This window comes from Battus philenor, unplaced genomic scaffold (assembly GCF_028537555.1).
Source record: "Battus philenor isolate CCGP_79_NKW_IND1 unplaced genomic scaffold, ilBatPhil1.0.hap1 SCAF_16, whole genome shotgun sequence".
NCBI classification, from domain to species: Eukaryota; Metazoa; Arthropoda; class Insecta; order Lepidoptera; family Papilionidae; genus Battus; species Battus philenor.
Window position 1 is genome coordinate 3,823,067 of NW_027181678.1, and position 27,240 is coordinate 3,850,306.

Below are 27,240 nucleotides of genomic sequence, written 5' to 3' on the forward strand. Positions count from 1 at the left end.
GAGGTATAAAAACATCGGCACAAGTGTATTAAAATATAATTCTTGAGAAGGTAGTTAAGCCCTTATATAATACCAGGTTCGATAACAAAGAATGATCTTTTCGACGAAACTTGCACCGAGTCATAATAGTCTGGATCCACCCAATTTTGGTTAGAAAGGACGTTGCGGCCTTCATCAGAGCTGAAATTTGGTCGTCATCTAATCCTGCCGTTAATCCACTGAATTATTATTTATGGTAGACAGTAAGGCTTTTTCCAATGACCGTGATAATTTGAAGCCCCTAAAATAATCCATACGATTGACAGTGAAGAATTTTCCCACAGATAGAGTGCGCGGTGCTATTGATAACTGGCTTCAACATTATCAACATTCAAAGGAATGTATTGCAGCTAATAGACTTCGAATATACTTTATATATTTTAATGATTTTTATTAATGTATTAAACTATCACATAATAATAGTAATAAATGTTACGTACAACAAAAGCATTGTTTTTTATGTCACATCATTTACGGCAAAACCAAGCACATACGAGTATTAATATTAAATACTGTTTACATCCTGTCCCCAGACTCTGTACTGCCAGAATGACAAATGAAATATAGCATTCACGCTTTTAACGTGTTTACATCTATAAGAATTAAACCTACATGATGCAACTTTAATCCAAAGAAACTACAATTTATAATAAATATATTTTCATTTCTCTTTTATATATCAAATGCAAAGGACGTAATAGGTTATTAACTCTGACAACAGAAATGTGTTTTATTCAAAGCGAATCGTCATTCCATTAAGAGCTATCAACCCAATAGGATGGGTGATGGTCTATCATATGGACGTCAATACACTTCGCTAGCCTTTGTATCTTTTGTAGAACCTTAACGCCCAGCAGCCATCAGTTCTGCGCGCTATATAGCCTGCCCACTTCTACTTTAACTTACCAATCCGCTGGATAAAGGTTTGTATACCGCCGCAAAGTTGAGCGGGTCATTTTGTTTACTAACAAGTCATATTATCAACCCACACATCGCTAGGCGTTGCAATTTTTCTTTGCGGTAGACATGGGCGGTTTGCAACCGTGCCTTACATACAGACACGGCGGCCGCACTTACGGACTCTTCTTGAAAAGAATGTATCATATGCCCTTTTTGTGCATAAGATACATTCTTTCCTCTTGTAATTTTTTGACTTCTTTACTCTTTGTAATTTTTTGACTTAAAAAAGAGGATGGTATTTCTGTAATATTGTTTTAAACTTCTGTTCTAGCTTTCCACAAAGATTTTTAAAAATACCCCTTACAACATCCACCTTGTGACCATATTATCTGGATAGAATTTCCAAAAATTATCACCCGCAACATAAGACATCTGTCGCCCGGATACGACGCTCCACGACGGTTACTTAGAATGCTACTCACACGGGCAAGGACCAAAAAGTACAAAACACTGTACGACATCCGCGAACATGACTGGAGCAGTTGCAATATATCGCGGACACGACGCCCGCCTGAAATTACTCCGTTAACCGACACTGATATATTGTCTAGTCGTTGCATTCCAACATCTAACTGTCTCTTGGTACAATAAAAGAAAATATCTAATTACACTTTGTACGCAAGTAATAATACGTCACTAATTGTAAACGATTTAATAATAAGAATAAATATTTAAAAGTTAATTTTTGATGAAATCAAGACAATATTGTGACGTATGAATACAAAACTATAAAAGAAAAAGGTTATAAGTCATTTCCTAGCAAAAAGCATTATAGCTTTTAGGTCTATTTCAAATCGTCCCTATCTAAAGAAATCACACTGAAATATGTAGTTTTTGTATTGGAAGGCGACAAGCAAATATCTCCTGGAAGTACAAAATCCGCAGAAACATAGTAAACAATCATTAATCCGATTAATAAAAACGTTACATTATTTATATCTTGAAACTATGATCATCCGCTCATCAATCTTCATTTAATGTATGCAATAATTGACAGTTAATGAGCAATACATTTACCCTTTTAAAGCAATTATTATATCTATAACCAATCACCCAGTAAATTACATTAGAAAAAAAACTGATTTTTTTTTAAATATATATATATATAAAATGTCTTAACAGTTGTACAAAAATTAGGACGTGTTTTTCCCCAGCAATAGAAAGTTATATGGTCCGAGAGGCAAGAGAAATAATAAAGTCAACTAAAACTAACTTGTTTTATTCAGTATATTTAACTAAGTTTTAGTTGTATCGCTGAATTAATCAAAGGTAACTTCGAATATACATTGTAAATTTATCAACTATAATATGGAATTAATAACAAGCCAGTAGGGAGCACGGTTATGTTTATTTTAACGTGAACATATTAGAACATGAAGTAAAACATCAACAAGCTGCTTGTTTTACTTGTATTAACCATCTCTCCGCTCCTGACAATAGGAATGTGGAGACGAAAAGCAAATGGAAGACGTTACTGCATAAGGCCTAATTAAGACGACGAGTTTACAACTTAAGCCTCGTTTCATAATGAGCATCGTTAATGTTTTAGTAGTCTGTAAAGAAAGACTGCAAACAGCTGGAATAACTTTAATGAATTCATAGAAAAAGCACCATGCATTTTATCTTATAAATCTTATTGCTTTCATCATAATAAAAGCTAAACTCAACTAAAAAACTAAACATTGTTGTTTAAAAATGAAGTGTTTTATTATCATCAAGTAAAACCAGAAATATGTTACCCCGTCGTCATTGACCGAAAAAAAAATATGAATTTAATAATTGTATACTTCTCTCTAGAGATATCTTTCAAAGTATTCGACGCTTCTTTAAAAGTAACTACCACTTCTAAACTCAAATAAGTATCAAATATTTCTATTCTTATTAAACTAAAATATTTACATTATGTTTTGTAAATACCAGAGTTGCGGACCAGAAAAAATTACAACATACATATTACACATAAATTATTTACATAACGCTTAATTATCAAAATGTAATTTTAATAATGTCAATAAAAATAGTCGCTTAGGTTACAAGGAAAACCTGTCACGGAAATTTTACGTACTGTAAAACATGATGACCCACGGGCCCCTGATGTAGGATGTGTTGAAGCAATTAGGGGCTCCCAGGTGCCGACTCCGTCGCAACTAGCCTGAATTATCTACTTAAGCTTTTATATGGGACAAACGAACGGAACCGGAAGGACGTTTCACGTAACGAGACATTTTTCTAAAATAGTTGATTGGGAGGAATTGAAGCGGCTTGTTACATTTACTCAAAAAGAACGTATAATTAGAAAGGTTTTTCGTTTTCATTTGTATGAAAAAAGGAATGTTGCCGATCTGAAATAAATTAACCAAAGAAAAAAAATCAATTTACTTTTTCATCAAACAATTATATCTATATAATCTATATTAGAAATGAAGAGACCAGCAAAAGTACCAAGTTCACCGACATATCTCGAAGAATTGATCGACTGATGGCGGCAGTGGTGGCACATCGCTCATAAAGCCAACGCCTATTGTGGCCAAAAGATTTTCGTGTGGTGACCACGAGCCGATGAACTCAAATTAAGTAGATCGCCCACTAGTTTAACCGACGACATTGCCAAAGTCACTGGATACCGGCAGCGCAAGATTGTGGCGATCTTCGACAGGCTGATAGGCCTCCCTATGCCTTGCAGCGGGTGTCTATCGGCTAATATGATGATGATAAATAAATTGAAAATCTAAGAGAACTTCATTTATTAATCAGAAAAGAATTCAGTACTACTTAAATATAATCACAAATTTCCTGCGGGAATCCTAAAAGCATATTGACTTAGAGAAATTGCAGGTCACATCCAGCGCCCGTACATCGAGAATTTTATGGCTTGTTCGGTAAGTGGCCTCAGTTGGGGGACGCTCTAAACATCTACGGATAAAGTTTTAACATCAACCCTTGGTAGATAGACGCCGTACCAAGTTATTACGGTCCGCGCGACCCTCGCAACTGGTATTTGATTTTTGTAATCAAATATCTTCATGGTACACAATGTTTTTATTTAGTTTGTAAGAGTCGTATAATATGGGTCCGACTGCCTCAGGTTATATAGGAATATAAGTTGTGAAATCCAATCCGTAAAGAAATAAACTTCGTCTTTTTAATATATTAAGTATTACGTTCGTATTAGAATTTATTTAATTTTTTAAAAATTACTTACCTTAGTAATACATCATACTGTTGTATTACAGAACCTTGATTCAACGTGTTGTTATGAAAATCTCGAATTATTCACAGCAAGTTGATCGCATTATTCGTCTGACAAGTTTCCGATTTAAGAATAAGTACTAAAAGTTGTAGTTAGTCACGAAGTGGAATAACAAGCGCGACTCGCGCGGCCGTGCAATCGAGCGATAAACATTGCCCAATAGGCCGGCACACGTTATGCTAATTCCAACGCGCGGCCTATAACACCCGCCCATTATATACCGCCGCTCAATATGGACGCCGCTATAACTCTGATTAATATACTATCTAAGTAGGCGATTCATATTCACCCCGTCACGCTTAACACAGAAAACCGAAAACTAAAATGCTAATCATACGTAAACCACACTAATATAACAAACAACATGAGGAGAATATATATATATATATATATATTTATATATATATATATATATATATATATATATATATATATATATAAAATTATTCATTTTCGCAGTTTGTGTTGAGATTTTTTAGATTTTTTTAAAAGAAAATTACTATGTAATAAGAGACAATTTCCTTTATTATACATACACGTGACAACTACAAACTACTATGATCACGACGCATAATCGAGCAAACATTTTCTTTGTCCCTTACACGGTACCGACTTTATGCTTTCGTCGTTCGCAGAACAATTTGTTCTTCTCCGGGAAGCGAAACAATCGATCCGTACTCACAATGAAAGTTCGAAAGCTGACGAAGATATACATTTATATTTTTTTATTATTATTGTTAAATACAGGCATTATTTGTATACTATTTTAAGATATACTGTAGCTTACTATTTTAAGATATACTACTTTACTTTTACTTACTTACTTTTTTACTATTTACTACTACTTCACTTACTACTTACTACTGCTTACTACTTTTACTTACTTTACTTTTACTATTTTCAGATATACTATAGACTATTTTCATCCTTTAGCTATATTTTTTATCTGTTATTTATTTTTATTCAATACCTAGCTAAAGCAAAAAAAATATTATTGCAAAAATAAAACGCGCACATTAATCTGAAACAAAATGAATAACAAAATCTCACTCATAGCTTTCTTACTTTTAATCCACTAAGAACAAAGCACGGAAACATTCCCGTAAACATTTACAAATTGTTCATATTACGATGATTTATATCAATGTACGCAGCTCACGGGGAGAGGTGACGCATTATTACACCTGACGCCCGTATCTCGTGCCTGTGCAAAATTGCACCGCTGTATGATCGATGGTGGCGAAGAAGTGCGTAAATATAATTTTTTTCGGCCATGAAAGCAGTTTTTAAAGCCCCATAAATTCTGCAATATCAAGAGTCGTGCAGTTAAATAAATAACATTAAAAATATCTACTGTGTATTTTCACGGGGATCATCCGAAATGTGATTTCCGTTGTTAATGGGAACTCAAATGGAAGGTGTCATTTGTTGGTAAATTTATGTTTTAAAAATAATAACACGGGCCTTCTATTTCATTTTCTTTTATTGACTACCATATCTCGATACAGGCAGGATAATCAATTCTACGTGTAAAAGCTTTAACATAATTAAGTATAGGATATTAGATATTAGTATATAGACATAATTAAGTATAGCATATTAGATATTAGATATTAGTCTTTTTAAAGCGCGTGAAAACGTATTTAAAAGCTAATCCAAAGAGTATTTGCTTTTAAAGACGTTTCTACGCGCTTTAACCAACCTACATGGTGATCACTCTGAAATGTGTTATATTATTTTTTTTATTGAAATAATTTAATTTTGGAAACGAATTTTCTAACTATATCTAATCATTACATTATTTATAGTTTCTGAAATTATATTTTTTGAAAAGGATTACCATACATAAATTGCCAGCAAGTGTTATGTATTCTCTTCTTTAATGCTTATATATCTATAACCAATCATCTTGTATGTCACTGTTATGTTTTTTTCTTCACCCACTATTATAAATCATTGACAAAATTCAAACTTATTAACCTGCGTCTAGGCGCTATGAAATTAAAAAATCTTTGGTAAACAACTATATACGATTTTCCAATAAGCTCCTATGTAATGTCTTAATTATCATTTAAAAAAAATTATTAAAACTCATAATAAATCCTATTACAAAGTATGAAATTTTTAGGTAGATAAAGCAGGCTAAGTTTGTTGTTGGCTCATCTAAAATTTGAAGAACCCCTGTACATATATATTTAAAGTCGAAGGATGCCAAAACAGGGTAGAATAATATGACTGTACTTTCAATCAAATTGGGCTCTTCTGAAATCCGTCTCATGCTGTCCTAATATGAGTAATCCCAAGTGAATCAGAGTAAGAATAAATGAATGAATTAATAACGTCATTCTGATGCAGCTGATTTTATAAAACAATTTAGTTTCATAACAAATAAAAGCTAACTGACGTTGAGACGCTGGATGCAGGCTTTTTCCGACCGGTCTTATTGAAAATTTAAGGGATTCGTCTTTGTCCAGCGGTGAACGTCTTGCTACTGAAATATAGATCATGAAAAGCGAACTAAAATTTCATTCATTATCGAACTAACCCTCAATTAAGACAATGTTAGTATAACGGTATACAATATAAGTGTTATATATTTATGTTTCTTTATTTTATATATTTCGTAACAATATTTAATGAATCGAATAAAGAAAGTTGTCTTACTGACTACAGCTGACCGATTGTCGTATTGTACAGCGTTATAAATGAGCTCGCGACAGTACCAAGACTACAATTGTATTCCATTGCACTCTATTCAATGCTTTCGTTATGTTTCATTCTAACAAGTAGATGTTAGCATTTGTAGAACAAGCACGGAATATTAAAACGATGTATTGTTCTAAATATGAAAATATTTCTAAGACGAATGACGACAGACCTTGACCACGTCCAAGTCTACGTCCATCTAATATTAAAATAACAAACAAGGTTTCTCGTACCTATTATTGTATTTGTCATTAAAAGTATATAGTAAATAGTAATTCAATTTGTATTCTTTATTGATTAATTTTTTAACTCCTATTTATTTATATTTAATCATTATTATTTCATCCATGGGACGTCCACAGCTGGATATACGCCACCACAACAGATTGTTATCGACATATTAATAAATAAGTATTTAGTTTAAGTTCATAATTTTCAAACGGTTTTAATAGCGTTTTTAATCGCAACGATGACGGAATTATACAATTTTGGTCTGTTATTTAAGTTTTTTTACGATTTCGCTCAATAATAGGGTACTTTAGCCTTATTTAAAACAACAAAAATTGTCGAAATCCTAAAGAATAGTAATTAGTATATTTAAATAAGATTGTAAAGTATTTGCATCAGGTTGTTATTAATACGAAAAACTTTATTTTATTGAGATTATTATAATGCATAATATAATATTATAGAATATGATAATACAATAAGAAAGAGCGTTTTCCATTGCCAGAAGTTATTCGCCTGTCGTATTCCAATTGAAAAAAAAATAATGCAACATATGTCAGAGAATGATTGGAATAGGTGTGAAAGCCTTAAAACTTTTGTTAACAAACGACCCATGTACTCACCCTTTTAGAATTTCTACACCTATCTTTTACTCTATCGAATCACTCTGAAGAACATAATGTCTAATTCCATGGTAAAAGACATTCATTATTTCTGCAAAAACGACCATCACTGTATAGCAGTTGAACGTCGGAAGCAAATACAATTGATCCTCCGGCAAGTTGCTTCGGAACGGATTGAGTCAACACCGAGCGGTTCAGACATGAAACTTAGTTCGCGGTCGCAGCTCACTCCAGAAACCTTTGTGTAAATGTTAATATACATCCATTGTGCGACGAATTTGCGCGTAAGTTATACACGAACACATTACTTGCGGCATAACATCACGACAAAATACATTATTAATTATGCGGCGCAAGATTGTTTAAATCTAATATATTTCTTAAATATCTGGGTATTATATATTAAGCTAAAGTTATTACTGCTATGTGATCTAATATCGTCGGATAACGCATGCCGCTTCAAACCGGTTCAATTGTAAATATATGGAAAAGGCTATGTCTATTAAAAATTGTATTATTTAGGTTATTTCCTCTACTTGTAATCACAATTTAAGCCTATAAAATGCAGGATGATTAATTATAAGTGTAATACCTTTGTAAGATTTCTCTGAAATATGTCTTATGAATTTAGTTTTTCTACTGGAATGCGCAAGGACAATAATTTTGTCAGTAGAAAGCCTGCCGATACAGATAGTAAACGATAATTAATTTTAATTTGTAATCCGAATTTAAAGAATGAATTTTCTTCCTTTATTATCATTACGTTCTTGGTAATTTCTGAAACCATTCAATTTTGCAAATGGCTTGGTATAAATTAATTGACAGCAGATGAACTAAACTTTCATCACTGTAAAGCTTTTACACCTATAATCAATTATCCTGTATACAATAAATATAAATAAACTTTTACAAGTAATCTTAGGTAATGGTAATGTGTAACTAAAATTATTAATGTGAATTTCTTTATTTTACTTGCCTTCATTTTATCTCCTGCGTAATAGTTCTTGCAAATAAATACCGGTTTCCTGTTATTATGAGTCATCATATTAACAGAATTCGTTTTATTTCCTTGCATCAAATGTAATATATTTTGGCGACCTTGACACGCAAATATCGCACCTACCTTACTCGAGCTTTTATTGCCTGCCCTGGCGCATCGGTCAACTTCGGCTATCCTCTCTGCTGCGATTTTGACAACTCATTTGCAACGCAATAAACCTTGCTTTATATTTTTTCGCTTTGCCGCAAAATGTTATTTCTCATATTTAGTGTTTTTTTTCTTAGGCTAAATGTCTGTATCTATCTCTTCCTATCTGAACAGTGCTGAGTTCTAAATAAAACCTTTTAATAGAGAACTTTATTTGTTCTTTCTCATCCAACTATCGAACTTATGAGTTAGTGAACAAACAGACATTAACCATAGCATGTTATCAAATCCGTAACAGAAACAGATCGTTTAATCAATGCGACCAGTGCATTATTCATTTTTCGAATGAACATAAATCAAACATTACCGCACATATTAACGAGATAAATCTTATTACAAATCAAATTACATGACTAATTGAGCATACAATTATCCGCTGTGATTGTCATCATTAGAGAGCTCATCGCAAACGGTCGCACTTCACAGTTAATAATATTTATGTTATTTTAATTAAAAAAATAATTTTAACCCGATGTAAAATATTGTAATACAACATTTAAAGTTGTTGCTAACTACCTACCAAATTAACAAGTTTAGTTTAGCTGATGGATAAGAAAGATTATTATAATATTTTTCTTCCAATAAATTAATGATATTTCATTTTTGAAATTACAAAATAAGTAAGAAATGACTGGTAAATTATTCAGATTCCAATGATGTAAACTATAAGAATATCAGTGATAGAAATAGATGCCTCTGTGATTATATTGGATTAAAAAAATATTGTTAAAGTAAAATGAAAGCTGATTAAATAAGGTGTTTCAATATAGAATTAAGGATATTTAGGTTGTTGAATATAAAAAACGTTACATGGGTGCATTTTAAATTGTAAAATTATTTGTGATCACGTTGACGTCTTTCCACCAGGCGATACTAAACAGGTCTCAATAATTATAGGCCGTGAACTGAACAGCGGTACAGTTGTTTAATAACGGCGTTTTACCAAATAATAAAACGCTTACTAAGCAACTTTACTTCAAAGCCTAGTTTTTATATCTACCTTGCGATTGATACTATAAATAAACAATGTAGGTTTATAATTATTGTACACAATGAGTAGCGCAGCGCTAATTATGTGCTCATAGAAACGTTGCCCGGTGGAGGGGATGAAAGAAAAGGGACAGGTATATAAAAGTAGGAACTGACCAATCAGAGAAAAGCAGTGTTGCCACTCTCAATAATTATAGGCTTTGAATAGCCGTGATGTTGTTTCATACATATAACGGTATAATACATATTATAAATATAATACGATAATAAATAAAAACATCAAACTGATTTGGATTACACTTGTCTCAGAAATAATGAAGAAACAGAAACAATAGAAGAAGAAAAAGAAATAAATTAACAGATAAATAATCATAGGTCTGGTAAATAGTTCTTAACCATTTCAAGCTTATGTCCGGCACTGAACGTCGTTCGGCGGAAATAATAATGAAGAAATCCGAGCATAAAACTTCGTTATATGAACAAAAATATTTCGAAGAATCGACAAAAATATTTTTGTCTGATATAATCATAAAGAACGGCGAACAACTCGTATGAAAAACTCAGAGTGTTCATTTTACTAAATACAAAGTAAATAATTTTCGTTATACTAAAAGTGTGGCTGAAATGCGGGAAAGATAAACCGGGATTTATATTGGTGGGGACAAGGAGTTCAAAGCTGAATAATAATAAAGAAACACGAGCACCAGCGAGTGAGCAGTAGTAGGAGCGTGATGGCTCCGAGCCAAGCGAGTTACAAGAAATAAATTGAGATGTGTTTTTCTTGTATATTTTTCAAATTTGTATGATACATGTATGACACGAAGCTATAGAGAAAAAATTAAAATCAAATAAAGCAGTTTATTTTTCTCCATTTATATAACATAAACTCTCGAGATTTTATTAATTTTAATGAATTTAAATATATTATTATCAAAGTAGAATCATTTAAAGTGTCTGCTGGTGCATATCACGAGAAGAATGCCTGAAAATCCTTATTTGATAGAAACCAGAATAAGATTGAATATCCATATAAGGCTCAATTTAAAGCTACGAGATGATTTAAAACGCGCACTGATCTAAAAAGATTCACAACAAACACAGAAGACTTTATCGTGTTCACTTTTACAATATTCCCCAGCAATCCTACACGAATTCACACCATGAAGATAGCATTCTTTATCATCAAGTAAATAAATCACCTTGCCTGTATAAATAAAGGAATTTGAAGGCTCCATTCTCCATCATAATAGCTGAAGCAATAATCACTGCCAAAGTCCGGCAAATACGGCGTAACATAGTTCACGACAAATAAATAAAACAAGATTATAATTTAGAGATATTATTTGTGCAATGTAAAAGTAGTTATTCACAATTAATATTATAATGACTAAACATTCCGTGCATACAATGCATGGTATTAAAAATAATCATTCTTGGCGATGCGCGGGTCTAGTCGGAATAGCAACTACTAAGCGAGTATGGCAAGGTGTGGAAGTTCCCCGCGACGCAACCGTGAAAATGTAAGGGAACATATCTATGTATCGAAATGCGAATTGTAAATTGTTTATACTCTAGTTTTCATGGCCCTTCATTTGTTTACAATACTGTTCAAAATGCTTACACATCAAAACCTAATGCTTTATAAACTTACAGCGAATAAAACATTTGCCGCTTATCACCCAACCGTCAAAAACATCTAATATTTGAGTGTTATAAAGATAGCAAACATAGAAAAAAAATTCATCATCCTGTTTAATAATCAAGAGCGCCAACAAAGGTATAACAAAACCAAAAAACAAAGCAGTACTTATTATGAAAATTAAATTTTTAATATAATTTAAGTATTCAGTACCACAGAAAAACGAGGGTGGTGAATTAAAGTTCTTGGAAAACAAAAAAGTAACCTATTTAGTTGAAGCACCGTTCATAAAAAATACATGGAATAAGGAAACAAAACGAAAAATATCGTTAAATTGTGTCGCTATGTTTGCGACATTCCATTAATAAAGCAAACATTCTATACAAAGATCAATATTATGAGATTAACAGTTAAAAATATAGAATCTTCAAGAAAAAAAGAGCAAGGTAACAATCACACACCTGCCATTAAAATGCTTATACTTGTTTGTAATATCGTAACAACTGTTTTGTGTATAGTTATTTGAAAATTTGATTAGTTGTTTTAAAATTGGTTTATCTAATATATATAAAAATGCAAATTTTACATTATGAGAAATAATGATCGCAGCGACGTTGATTTAAATAAAGTTTATCTCTTACATTAGACACAACACTTTTTAAAAAAAATGAATAAACAAAGATGAAAACAAACTAAACTTACAAAGTAGTGATTATACAGCAGAGGTATAGAAACAATATAAAATCATATTTATATCGTCATGTGAAGCTTTTAATAATAGTTTATATTTTTTTTCCTATGAAGAGCATGAGGCATTACATATATTCTCGTTGTCAGACATAAACACAGGTGTTCATGATATTAGAGGTTTCTGAAACCCATCTCAAGGCCTGGATTATTATTATAATATAGACAAATCAATTGTCTGTGCTTTATAATTTATTTTTTATTTCATCGATTCGGAGGATGTTCGAATCAGGTGTACGACTGGTGCACGTTACAATGGAGGAGGTGATTCAATAGCACGTATAGAAACAGTGAAACAATTTTATTTATTCACAAGCTTCGCGGTTCGCTTCTCGTCCCTCTTCATTGTATTTTGTATTCATGGCACAGCGTGATGAAATATGGGAAGCCGTGCGAGAACAACCTCTAAGCGCTAAGCGCGTATTTTTATACTATTTTTGTTATTTAAAACATCTGAAACTGACTTCTCTAACATTTAGCAGTATAACCGATATTCAACTAACCACAGCTTGGTTAAATAATTATTAGTAATGATTTGTTAATAACTGCCAACAAGATAAGAGCTGTCGATTAACGTATGCTGGTCTGACTTGTGAACTAAAACAGAACGCCTGACAAAAAGTCTGTACCGACATCGGTATGATTTCTTGATACATTAGAGATAGGAGTTTAATGCTATGTTATGTTAAACGATATTCAATGTTCATAGGTGTTACTGAAATAAAAAATAAATAAATGTATGTCATCATCACTTTCAGTCACAAGTCGTCCAATGCTTGACATTGGCCCCCTCCTCCGTCATAGATTTCAGATAGAACCTTATGTATGCCGGCTTGCATCCAGCGTCTTACTCAAATCTTTATGACCAATCTTAATGTATATCATAACAAAAAGGTAATTAAACAGTTTGGTTACATGACGTTAAGTAAATTTTTACTTAAACCAACTTGTAATTTTTTTTGTAAACACTGCGACAGACGACAACGACTTATAATAATTAATATATATATGACGGTAGTACACTTCTTAAACTGTTACCATTTTGAAATGACAATCATTAGATCTATATTTACATTAACATCGAGTTTTACGAATCATCAGGCGGCTTTAAAATTAGAATAATCGGTTTACATTTCAGTAAAGAAACAATTCAGTAGAGTGAATGCAAGACACAAATGGCATACCTTTTTAAGTCTGCATTAACATTATTAAATCAGAACCGTCGTAATATTTCAGCAGCGCCCACAAATCCCCAAGATAACATGAACAAGAAAAATAAAAACTGAATAATCCTGTGTACTTATAACAGAAAGAACAAACCAATTATAATACATTACCGTAAAGTTATTTTAATAGCCATAACACCGCGTAAACAAGTTATGGTAACTAGATTTTTTTACAATAATCGGGTTGATTTTTATTGGTATAAAAGCTTAATGCTTAGCTAGATATATGCTTTTAATTATTTTGATTTCATTTAGGCTGCGTCTGATAAAGTTTATTTACAAATCTGTATGAAAATTTATTTAAAGATGTGTTATTGTGGAGTTTTTTCCTGCTTTTTCTTCGCAATTATAACACTTTGCGAAGCAGTCAAAAAGTCAAAAATAAAAAAGTAAATAAATAATAAGTTAACGGTTAATGAGAGTCCAGTCCAAAGAAACACTCCAATATTAAATTAAAGAATTTTATCTTTATGTTAAAAAGGGTGACTGTTTAGGTCGTTTGTCAGCTTTTTGCGAGCATTAAAATATATTAAATATTTTTTTTCTATCAGAATGTGTCATGGCGGTAAAATCTAGCAGTAGAGTCTGCAGGGCCGGGTAGTAAACAATAATTAAATGTTATATGTAGTAATACAAATTTTGAAAACTCTTCTTCTTACTGTTATATTATTTATCAAACAAATTTTTGAATAGGTTGTAGCGTATATTAATTGAAAGGAAATGACCCATCTCCCAGTATAGAAGAGACGAGCGTAGCTTTCACTTGGCGTTATTGTATAGTTAGCACTGCACAAATGTCCCCATCCTCTAGAAGTTTAAGATCAAGCTCGGCCTTTCGATAATTGTGTCGCCTTTAAATATTTAAATAATTTGGCCACGATATGCGAAAAAAATGACGCCATGGAGAGACATGTTCTTATCTTTGGAACACAATACTTTTTATTTTGATTTTGTATACAACTTCACCTTGCTATTAAAAACCGTAGCGTATAGGAAGAGATGAAGTGTCTATATGTATATATACTGTACTGTCGTAAACATTTTTTCGGCAGCAGTGTATTGTTACTATCACTGTAATATTATATATTTGCCCACATAAGCAAACAGAGGTAGCTAGCAAAGTTGCAAAGGCATTCGAACACACTTTATGATTTCTATCATATTTAATATTTATCTCAGCGATGGATGTAATCAAAAAAAATTATTCATCTATCAACAATAGAATTGTTCTATTATTTATTACTTACATTATTTATATTTATATATCTAATCTAATTTATTGTTCAATCTGAATTGAAACGGAATTGCCTTTTAATGCGCACCTACTTCGATTGGGACGAGATAACGGTTCCTCTCGTTAAATTTGTAACGACCGAATGGGAGAGAGAGAGAGGACTTCGATAAAAAATAATGAATTGAATTGAAGATGAATTGCTCATTAAATATTTGTCGTTCAGATTTTATTTCGCAGTTTTAATTTTCAATTACATACAAAAAAATAGATCTATAATTTAATTACTGAGACTTTATGGCATATTACAGTTAGCTTCTTAGTTTTTTTCAAATACAACAAAACCAAGTTCTATTATAAGATAACTAAAGAAACGTCTTGTCCAGGTATATCCCCAGGATCAATAGCTTTCACAAGTAAAATAATCTAGATGCATATACCTGTCCTGACATTAATGACATAACAAAATGACCGTCAAGCAGTTTATTCAAGCCACGTACTAGGTGGACAGATGACCTTGTTAAGCTCGTTGGAAGACGCAGGATGGATGCCGATTCTAAGCGGTTTTATTGGCAATATATATATATATATATATATATATATATATATATATATATATATATATATATACACAAGAGAGGTCCATATGCAGCAGTGAACGTCTTGCGATTGAAACGATTGTGACAAATAAAAATGAATTAAAGCAATACAATAATAATTATGTTATTGTTTAATTGTGTCCCAGATCTTTGACTGAGATATTAACCTTATAATGTTACCTTAACATGCTTAACGACTATAATACAATTTTATACTAAATAATCTACTTTACAGATAAATTATAACGTTGAACGAATCTTACGAGAATGGCGTAAGTTTTCTTTAACGCAAGAATACTATCTTGTTTCTTTACTAAAGAAACCATTGAAATTCCCGTATTTTCTTACCAAACTATCCTCAGTTTAAGTTTATAACTTTGCGCTCTATTATATATCTAATAAAAGTTATTATTTTTAGAGCGAAAAGGTCACGGATCTATCATATTCCAATTTAATTCAATTTAATCTCGCTAGAAATTGAGTACAGGGGATCTGTACGTAATTCAATGATCTTCGTCTGCTTATATACTTCGAGTTAAAAGGACCGAGTATACAGCATTTTACATACCGTGTTCTTAAAATTGAAAAACGAAAGGTTTAGGTTAAGTTTATGCTAAATTGTTAAGTTGTTAAGCTAGGCCTGCCCCACTTATTTCCAACTTGACCGGTTGAATGTGACCTGCATTCAGCGTCTTCCGATTCCGGTGTACTGATTCCTGATTGAATTTCGTAGAGAAATTCCAAGACAGCCCTTTTCCATGGTTCTTTGAGCGACTGTGAGGTCGCCAATGAGGAAGCGAAGTCTTAAAGCAACCGAGGAATATTGGACTAAAAGATGTTTTGTACTATCCCCAACGCTGTCTAGCTGAGTCGGATTCGATGATTAACCTTTTTTTTTTTTTCAAATTTTACTCTGTATTTGGCCAGTTACACTAACAAGTCAACAATTTAAGAATCGAGTATAAGGGTGGGTTGTTATTATTGGAGAAAAACAAAATATCATAAAATTTGTACTAAATAAAATATATATCACTCAATACGAAGATGATAGAAAACAAAAATAGTCAATTATACGGTTATCAAGACACCACTTGCAAGGAAACCAAACCGCTCATTACTTTTTAAATAACGTCACCAAAAGTTTCACGCGTTGAACAAACAGTAAAGCTAAACTAGCTGACGGTGCTACATTATATATGTAATTACGTTCCCACGCCCCAGTTTGTCGACGAGTAGACAGGAACACTTGTGACCCTGTAAAGTTAACGAATAATTGTTTTAGCTGTAAATTTGCTTGATTATTCACTTACGCTCGAAAAATTATTACTTTATTTTTATTAAGTTATAAATTACAGAAAAGTTCAAACTGTATACGTTTCATTTTCTTTGTTTCTTAAAATATTTACTATCGTAGCAGATTGGAAGCCGCATGCATGCGTTGAGCCCTTCAAACACCGTGCGATTTTGAAAAGGCTGTTTTACACCTTTTGATAGATGGTGTGAAACTGACTTTTTTTGAAAAATCTGCCGGGTATTAACCAGTTCGCCCAAGCTAAGTCCCAATCTTTCGTAACACTAGAGTTGTCTGTTGCACTATCGGAAATCATCAAAAATGAGTAAAAAATAGGTTGGCTCCATGTCTAACATTTTGTTATATTTCCTTAATGGAATGAAAGTTATAATTATTTGAGTGCCATTTCTTATTCTATCAAAGGTATTTTGGTGCGATGAAAACAAATTACAAGGTATTAAATTAAAATACAAGGTATTAAATATTATATATATATATATATATATATATATATATATATATATATATATATATATATATATATATATATATATATATAATATTTAAGCATATTTTTGATTATGGTAACTTTTGGTTTAAGATGACAACACAGTGTAAAAAAAGTAAAAAAAGAAGGTATAATAGTGTAATATTATTTAATAAATATATAAATGAGATTTGCTTTGATTTTGTTTTCAAACAACATCCCTCATTATATATAAAACAAAATTTGTTACGACATAACAGACGGCTCAAACTTCAGGATATTCTACATTACGGCAACACTACAAACTGCAATACTGAAACCAGTTCTTGTTAGAGTTTATTCAAGTCTCAACTCTATCTATTTCGATTGCCATAGACAGTTATAATCAAATCGAAGCAAGCAATTGTTATCCTCCTAACTCTCAAAACCGCCGGAAGTTAATAACTAAATTTATGGTAGTGTAGATGCAGTGGCGATGAAGCCGAAATAAAACGATAACAGACAATGTAATGTAATAATGTAAACCATTAAAAAACGAATTAAAATTATATTAAAGTATAATTACATATAACGCCGAGGGATAATGGCAAGATAAAAAAAGACTTCAAAAAATATTTACTACAGTATCGCGCCGCTTTCAACGAAATTGCACCGGCGTTCCAAAACAAACTCAGTCTCCCAAATTAAAAGTAAGCACAACCGCTGTAGCAGCCCACTCTCGCCGCAAACCTTTAATCTCTATTAATTTCTATAGTCACCGATTTCGCGTGCAAACAGTACCGATGCGTAATAAATTCTTACCGTATCAGTGAGAGACATTTTCTTATAAATTTTCTTGATATTTAAGTAATTTTGAACTATTATTGTCAAGTTACATTTCTTTAAACGTTTACTTTGTACGTGTTACGTAACAATGGCTATATCAGCTTTAAAGAATATCCTCATCATTATTTCATCCGTAGAATGTCCACTATTGGACTTTCGGAGCGAAGAAATATAGGCATCTACCGTTTTCTTATGATCTCCACAAAATGGGACAAACTATACTCGAGGGTGGACGTCTTACGCTTGTCGGTCCGCTTGTCGTAGCATCAAGTTTACTTTACAAACAGAACCTTAAGGCCCCAACGGCTATCAGTTCCGCACGCTGTGGGCTGCCCATTGCTATTTGAAATTTCATTCTGCTGAGCTATGACAACTACTTCTGTCCATCTACGGATCTCCTCATTTCAGTTAAGATCTAGTAGATAAATCCCGATAAATAGAACACCACCTCTCATTAAATAAAAATCAAACAGAAAATAGAATAAAATTTTGTTCGTATTTGAATTGTTTCGTAAATATGGTCAAGGAAATAAATTGTAAACCCTTATCGGTAATTATAATTTATTAAAAATTACAGCCCATTTTTACGTAATTTGTAACAAGTAAAGAATTTAAACTTTCTAATGTTTTTTCGAAATAATTACGGAATTTAAGCAAACTTATTATGGTCAAAAAATAATAACATACATATACAGGAACTTTGCGATTTATGTATAGTAGTAAAACAATTTTGGGTTATTCATGGCTAACGATCCTAGTAAATGGGCTTAGGAATAATTCCACAGGCTTATGGGTGGATCCTCTCCGTGTTAATTATCGTAGAGCACGGCCAAGGAAGCAGCGTATTAAGGATTAGACATACCAACATTACTAATTTCTTGTGGTGGAAATACCTTAAATGCACAGTTTTTTATAAACGTTACAACGTAATATAATGCTACAATGAAAAAATGCATGGCTGTATAAAATTTATATTATTTACTAAGAAGAAATATATAGATAACTACATAAAAAATCCGAATTACACTTATGCAGTAAATATATTACATCATAAAGGATAAAGAATACTACGAGTATATAGGATAAAATATAAAAACTGGTACCAGAATAAAAATAATGACTACACTTCTTAGCAATGAAATTTTAAATAAGTGCGGATTATCATTAAGACACACGTAAATTTTACTTTAAATGATTACGAGTGTAAAACCAATATTTTTTCAACAGTACCAGATGTAGGTAACAAACAATGAAACGATTTTTCTGTTAACGATAGCATAATGTTACAATTTTTTTACGTTAGGCATGTAAAAATGAAAAAAAAAAACTAGGCTTAATTAATATTTAACGCGAAATACAGGAAAAGTTATCAATTAAGTTACGACTATGCGGACCTACCTGTAGACCGCAACGCCCTACCCGAAAAGCCGAAAATAAATCACTTATCACTTTTATTACTGTAATAAAGCCATAATTCTGTTTACGCGATATTGTAACTGCCTATTCTCCTGTCCTAAAATTAGGCTTATTTTCGTTGTTACTGTCCGTAAAATATAAATAACTGGATGTTATTTCGATATTGTTTATTTCGTAAAGTACACTATATTTCCAACGGTAAACAATGGATTTAAAAAATAGAGGTAAAATTGTTCACTGGTAGTAAACCCCACCCTCTTGTTTTTCAATAAACAGTACCGAATTGAACCTTTTCACAACACATCGTAAGTCCTCGTCAAAACATCGTACATGGGGTATTCTAAGCGGTAAGCATTTTTTCCTTTAATGGATATATAAATCTTACAACCGCAACCTTTCACGGGAATCTCTTTCACCCATTTGCCTTTAGATAAAAGAGAAATATTATGATAAAAGAGGTGAGTGAAAATAACATTCACTTCGGCGAACTTCAACACATAATCGAAGTAAACTTAGCACGTCCGCGTTAAGTGAAAGTCCTTTTCGTCCGGGTCGTTCCCGCGGGCTATTTGTCCCTCACCGATAAGACGCCCGTCCATTGTTATAGCGTCACCGTAAAAATTCAAATGCGCCTATGAATCGTGTCCTACTGTAATATAACAACCCGACCAAAAGTTTATTAAAGCAAATGGTGCAATAACATAAATAATATTTTGATGCTAAAAACCGTCGCTAAATTTCGGTAATTTGAGGATGGTCTTTTTACACACATCAAGTACTTAACACACGCATTTTGAATTTATATCTTAGTACATGATTTGTTGGTGCAGTATGATGACAATGACATCTCAGGTGGCAGGACGCAGGTGAAGCCTAACCTATAACCTCTTTTACAGTAGAACAACTAGAGGGCTCCTCGAATGGGGTCACTGCGTACTATTATTTCACCAGATCGAGAGGACATTGAACTCTTAGATCGCTTCGGCGGACGCTGCAACAGCCCCCACGTGGGGACTGCCTAGCATTCCAACACTCGGGCGGTCGAAAAAACCGAACCTCGACTCGGTCGATTACTATTGTCTGGCTAATAACACTACTAAAAAAACATTCAAAACGTTATAATCACTAATAGTTAAGAAGAGCTATTTTTTAACTATTAGTAATTATAACATGTCTCAAAGAAATAAAAAATTAATAGTTGAAATAATACATGCAAATTGCCAATGCCAATGCTAAAGCATTTTTATTTGCTATTCTGCCTACAATAAATTTTCGGCGAGCTATAAAATCGGACCGTTTCAACAAAAACTTCGTCGAATTCATTTCACATTCGACTGAGCCACTCTACGTATTTATTTTATCAGCGAACAAATACAAAAAAGTACATTTTGGCATTCGTAGCTTATTTCAACTATAGGACTATGTGGGCCCGTGCACATAACATCCAAAAATATTAAACATTAAGTCAGATTCCTCATAGCATGAGATTCCTCATATTAAAGATGAAAAATATCTATAGCCAGCGAGAATTGAGATAATGTATAAAAGTAGCGTACTCTGTTTTAGCTCGGCTAAAGCTGTTTGCTTGTTGATATTTACAGCTTCATCGGGTTTGAAGTGATGTAGCGCTAAAGTTGCTTGGCTTAAATCTCTTTAGAGTAGCCATACTCGAGAGCTCCTTCGGGATCCTCCCACAGGGCATAGTCCTCTCCGTTTCAGTTTCATAAATCATCACCGATAACATACACTGATCAACAACCGTCATCTTCAGACATTGCGAATTTTAGACGAGATGTTTAGGAACTTTCCGAACGCTGCCCATCCGAATATCCGCTTTCCAATGGTTTTACACAATGAGAATTACTCATAGATTACACTCAGTAATTGAGGTAACGACTCAAGAACTAAACGGATATAATATCTGTTTAAATTGACTGCCAATCGCTACATTAATCACTACACTAAGCTCCTGCTCCATTATTTTAACTTTTATTAAGTTTATAAAAACTGTTCGAGTCTAATGAACTGTTAAATCTCTACTTGATATAACTTTTCTTTTTACTTAGAGAATGTTCTATTGTTATCGGGCAATACGTTGTAGATTGAACAAGAAAATTTCATTATAAGCACTTAAAAGAACGTAATCGTTAAATTTCACCTTTTATTAATTGTCAATGTAAAATTGTAAATCATAATATAAAAAGTAGTATACAGGTATACCCATAATTTTTAAATTATAAATTGACTGTAATTCTAATATAAGAAAAAGCAAGACTCAAACTAAAGGTCGGTATACTGAAATCTAGCTATATATAGGTGAATTAAATACGCAACGTATTAAGATTTTAATGGTCATTAACATAAGTGAAAATGGTTAATTTATAAACAGATCTAGTGATATCGTGATAAATCTTTTCGTTAAGTAAATATTGTACCTGTGTATGTAGCCGAGGACGACAAAAAAAACAGGTTAAGAAAGTACTCAGAAAAATGCAGTGAATGAGAAATCAAAATGATTGATAACTTACGCGTGAAACATAGCGTGCTGTTTCAGAGCAGAGTTTAGGTATTAAAGTTCGGGCCAGAAGGCACTTGGTAGCAATGACATCGATTGCGCGGCGCCGCTATTTGACACTCTTGTTATAACGGAATGATCGAGTGTCAGGGCGTTACTACCAATCTCTCGGAGTACCCAATTTTGATATACGGCGAGCGACATTAATTACAGATTAATTTTTCACTGCTCCAAAAAGCGAGCGAAACCCAAATTACGCCATATTTTGCCCCTTGCGGAAATCTTGTATAACTTAAGTACAATATATGTAATAGGGTATAAGTGATTGAAAATAAATATAAAAGCTTTAAAGGGGTAAATGTATAGCTACATTGCACCCTATCGAAAATTCGGCATGGTTTCCGAAATAATAAATAACGTAATGATAGTATAGCAAAAAAGTTGTATATTCTAAATACTCGATATTAAAATATGTTATTGTTTGCTATTCGTCCCTAGAAACTAGTTATCGGCCTATTGCATTCCAATAGAAAAAATAAATTGATGTAAATTTTCTAAGAGTGATTGTTTTATACGAATATATACGCTCACTTGCTGATAATTAATCTATACATTCACAAATTCAAAGCTTTTATTACCTTTTTTAATTGCCCTGTATTTACAATGGGATATCGGTTTAAGATAGGTTTGCCAAAATGTCTCGTTGTCGAGATTCTATTCAGTAAGACCTAGTAAGAACAAAATGTTGTCAAAATTGAGAAGTACTAGAAATTATTTTTGTTTTGTCAAGACAAATCAAATATAAGAGAGAAAATAAGATAAGAAAATATTCTTACAACAAATTATTTCATTAGTTAAAATAAAAAAGGAATATCAACACAAAAGGAATCGCATCATTTCTAATTTCCCTGGCCACTCGTAAACAAAAAATACAGAATGTCATATTGGATTCTCTTGTCAAAATTGAATTAAGAATTGCGCGCCAATACATACAAAGAAGCGGCTAATAACATAAAAGAGAAACTTGCAATCGTTGATAGCCGCAAGAGCGCTTAAAAACAAATATCGCCGAGAAAGAATAGCACTCCGCTTTCTTTTATTGAAAACGGACTTTAAAAGAAAAAAATGAAAGGAAATTACTTTTTACTTTGTTCCAAAGACTTGGGGAAAGTTTGAATAATATAAATTTTGTTTTTCATTTACCGACTTTTAATATCAAATAGTTGTCTTATTAAACCTAGGTCTTCCATTGCTAATAACAATTAACTAAAAAAAATATTCCATTTACAATTTGTGCTATTAAAGACTCGGCCGATTTATAAAAAAAAAAAACTTATAAGCTTTTGGGCTCGTTTTACACAACATGCAAGTATTGAAAGCTAAGCAGACCAAGCAAGCTTTATATTTACACATCAACAATTTTTAGCCTAAGTAATGATACCGCTACTCGATTTAAAATTTCATTACGGAAAGTTTTATAGAAGCTAGTTGTGGTGTGGATCGACATCTTTCCTGTTATTGAATATTAAGGAGATCATCATCATTACAACCGTAGGATAATGGAGAAAGGCCTCTCTCGTGGATTTCCAATGGCACCCGTTGAAAGCGGCCTGCTTCCTGCGTTTCCCAAGAGCTATAACCAGCTTTTTGTGGGCAAAAGTCCTATGCTGCGCTTGTCGGTGCATGGTCTCAACATCCCAAAGGCTTTAGTGATTATCTGTTCTGTGCATTATTTGGCTTGTTCACTGCTACTTCAATTTTCCAATCCACTGGGCTATGTGGGTTCTTTCAGTTCGTCTACGAAAACTACAAAAAGCATATAATCGAAAATTATTCACAAAAAATACTATTAAGATAAATCCTAAAAGTAATATTCATAGTCTTTGATTCATATCAAATAAATCGGAAATCTCTGGTTTCCAGTAACAAGTTACTTTAAAATTTCAGATCAAGTTAATCTGAAGCTATATATCATTCGGCGAATACTGCTAACAATTTATTCTCGCGTTCGTTATAAATGATCTAATTTCTAGATTATAATTGAATCCAATTTTAATGGACGCCATCAATGGATCCGAGGTCGTTGCAGACTGATAACGGATTGCCTCGTTAAATTTTGTTCACGACTAATTGGAGATGGACTAAACGCTGAGAAATTGATCGATGTAGTAACTAAGCCGCGATCGGTTACTTGATATTCAACGAATAAATTATCTAAAGGAAGTCATTTTAACACATAATAAATTTATCTCTTTTTTAAAGAAAAAAAAATTTAAAACGGAACGAATGTATATCACTCCACGTCTCCTCTACAGAAGTTGTCTGCATAAAAATTTTAACACGTTCTTTTAAGTCTGTGACCTGAATATCGTAGTTTTTACTTTGCTATTAGCAATTTATAGCCGTATGCGTCCGCCGCATTCCGTGTTACACTGAAAGGCTCTTCCCAGTACCGTGTCTAAAATTTATTAATGCATACTTTAACTCGAGACTTCGGCGATTATAGTCAGTTAGTTTTATGGACGCTTAATATTAAGGTTAGGTTATTAGACTCTTGATAACATTAACATAAAAAGTAACTAGAATCTTTTTTATATAATTCAGTCAAATGAAAATATTCCAGAATTTCAAAATAGGTAAAACTTAATGAATTGTCTGGATCATACATCTCCAATAGTAAGTTTATTTGGTATCAATTTTCGAAATGGATAAGAAAACAACTTTTCAGAATATAAAAATAATACATTCTGCATATCATAAAATTTATTTACCTAATAATGTATCACCTATGGTAATCACAATCGCAAATACTATACCACACAAACAAAATTAATTTAACATTTTACAAACACAAAAATAACAGTACACTATACAACAATCCAACAATGTGCACTTTGATATAAGATTAAATAAAAGTAACGATTTCAATACAATATACACAAACTGACAAAACGCTTAATGATACGAAAGAAAAACATGGCAATATAAATAAAAGAAATTCAGCACACAAAACGTTTTTTTTTTTTCAATTTATTTACTTTACGGAAGCGAACATTGATAGAATATAGTAAATATTTAACAAGATATACACAAAACTCTTAACCCTTTCAGGACCATAAGGTTACGGTACCTTATTTAATTAATTTAGCTAGATGTAATGAATTAATAGGCATCCTAAAAACATAATTTATACTAAAAATTCAAAAAAGTTTTACATTTTTTTTGGAAATTTATGGGACAAATATGTCCCTATGGTCGCTAAGGGTTACTTTCTACTTAAACTCTAAATTTTGGTTTACTTGTTGGTAAGTCTGTTTTGTTGTAAATAATGTACATTTGTTACTTAGTGTACTTTTTTTTACTTGTTTATGAATAATATAAATATAATAGGGCTAGTTATTTGTGGTACTCGGCGAAACAATTCCTGTTGTCAGATCATTGGTTACTGATTAGATGGATTGTTTTTTTGAGACGTTGAAGGTTCAGGTGATTCTTGCCGTTGAAGAGTCGATGTCTCTTCAACCTCGACATCAATTACCCCTTGGTCATCATCCTGTACTAGAAGTCTTTGGTCTTCATCATCAAGCACTAAGTCATCTTCCTCATCGCTATTGTCGCCCACAAAAATTTGAAGAATTTTATTTTTTCGAAGTTCAAAAACTCCACGTCCCTTACGAAACATATTCTGAGAAAAATATGCATAAGAAAATGATGGCATTTTGGTAGATCACCAGGCCAAAAGTTAAGAAATTCCGTATAAAAAGTATCCCTTTACGCCAACAGGGACATCCGTGTCCCATAATCTTTATAACGATTTATCACAGAATACAACATAAATACATTACTACTGAATATTTAGAATAACAATTTACTTACCAGGTAATGATAATTTGACACTGTAAAAACTTGAAAAGCACTTTTACAATATCAATTATTTATTCCAAACAGCAGATCATTCGCGCCAAAAGAACTCTAACGTTCCGATGACGATAAACAATAAACGCTGTTAGTTATCCTATATTTCCAGTAAAAAATAATAAAAAGGTACTTTCCGAAATATTAAAACTAAAAAATAATTTACAATGGTTACGTAAATATTTAAATAATCCATGATTTTTGCTTGGGACACCGGCGTCCCCGTGGTCGTGAAAGGGTTAAATGTAAGAAATGAGCACTTCAATTTAATTCTTGTGTGTTCGATTTATTTTAAGTATTATTAAGAGATGAAATTATTCACAAAAATAACAAAACAAATAAAAAAAACTTCTTCGAACACAAACAATCTTTGATCAACTACATAAATAAATAAAAAATATAAAACTCTCATTATTCGTAGTCAATATTTAAATGAAGAGACAGCCGTGTTTCTATTTGTAATCAATCAATCTTGATCTATCTCGATATGTATTAAATGGAAATCGTTGATGTTGTGAGTAAGACATTAAATATATACAAATTATAATTTGCCCTATACTATTCATGTATGTACGATCATTTGATTCGTGATGCACGGAAAACACACTGAGCTTGAGATTAGATTGTATTGTATTGAAACAACTTACATATTTTGTAGTAAAGCAGATTTAAATTGAAACAAGTAAAAAAAAACTCGTTTTGTACAAAGACATCTCTTTCACATATCTGCGCCATCGGTTGCTGTTTTCGGCTGTACGATCTGATGTACTGAAATATCTAATAAGATATTGAATTGATATATCCAGTGCCATATGGTTCTCCCCTATAGCTTGTTCCCTGCGGTCCTATTAATTACGTGAAGTTGTTGATGTTACTAATATCTTTTCAAGCAATGCAACTAAAATAAAACACTATTTATTGTTTTTTCCATGATGATGTCTACATTGAGCAGACATTGATTTTGCTCTTTATTTATTGTAATAGGTTTATCTACAATCATAACTGATTTTCGCTATTTTGCCCTACAAAAATAAGTAACTTAATTACTAGCTGCGTTTGAAAATTTTTGTCACATTTTATAAAAGAATTTAAAAAACAAAATCGCATATGCACAATTAGCGCCTGACAATTTTCGTAACGCATAAACCAGGAATTTACACGGAAATTGCATTCGCTGTACAAAAACATTGTAATTCCGATAAATCACCACAGGCATGTGTCAAATTAATCCCATGCGTGACATGTTTAGTGATTCACGCGTGCCGGGACGTGTTCGGTCCTGTTCCGCGAGTTTATTTATGTCATCGCCTCGCAGGGCCACGCGGACCGTCCTATAAATCTCAGGA

At 32.3% G+C, this 27,240-nt stretch overlaps 1 protein-coding gene across 2 annotated transcripts in view; it reads right to left on the minus strand.

The window, feature by feature from the left end:
- The window catches only part of Lar (tyrosine-protein phosphatase Lar), a 457,256-nt gene that overhangs the window by 331,655 nt on the left and 98,361 nt on the right, over positions 1-27,240 (minus strand). The gene's annotated exons all lie outside the window — the stretch shown is intronic.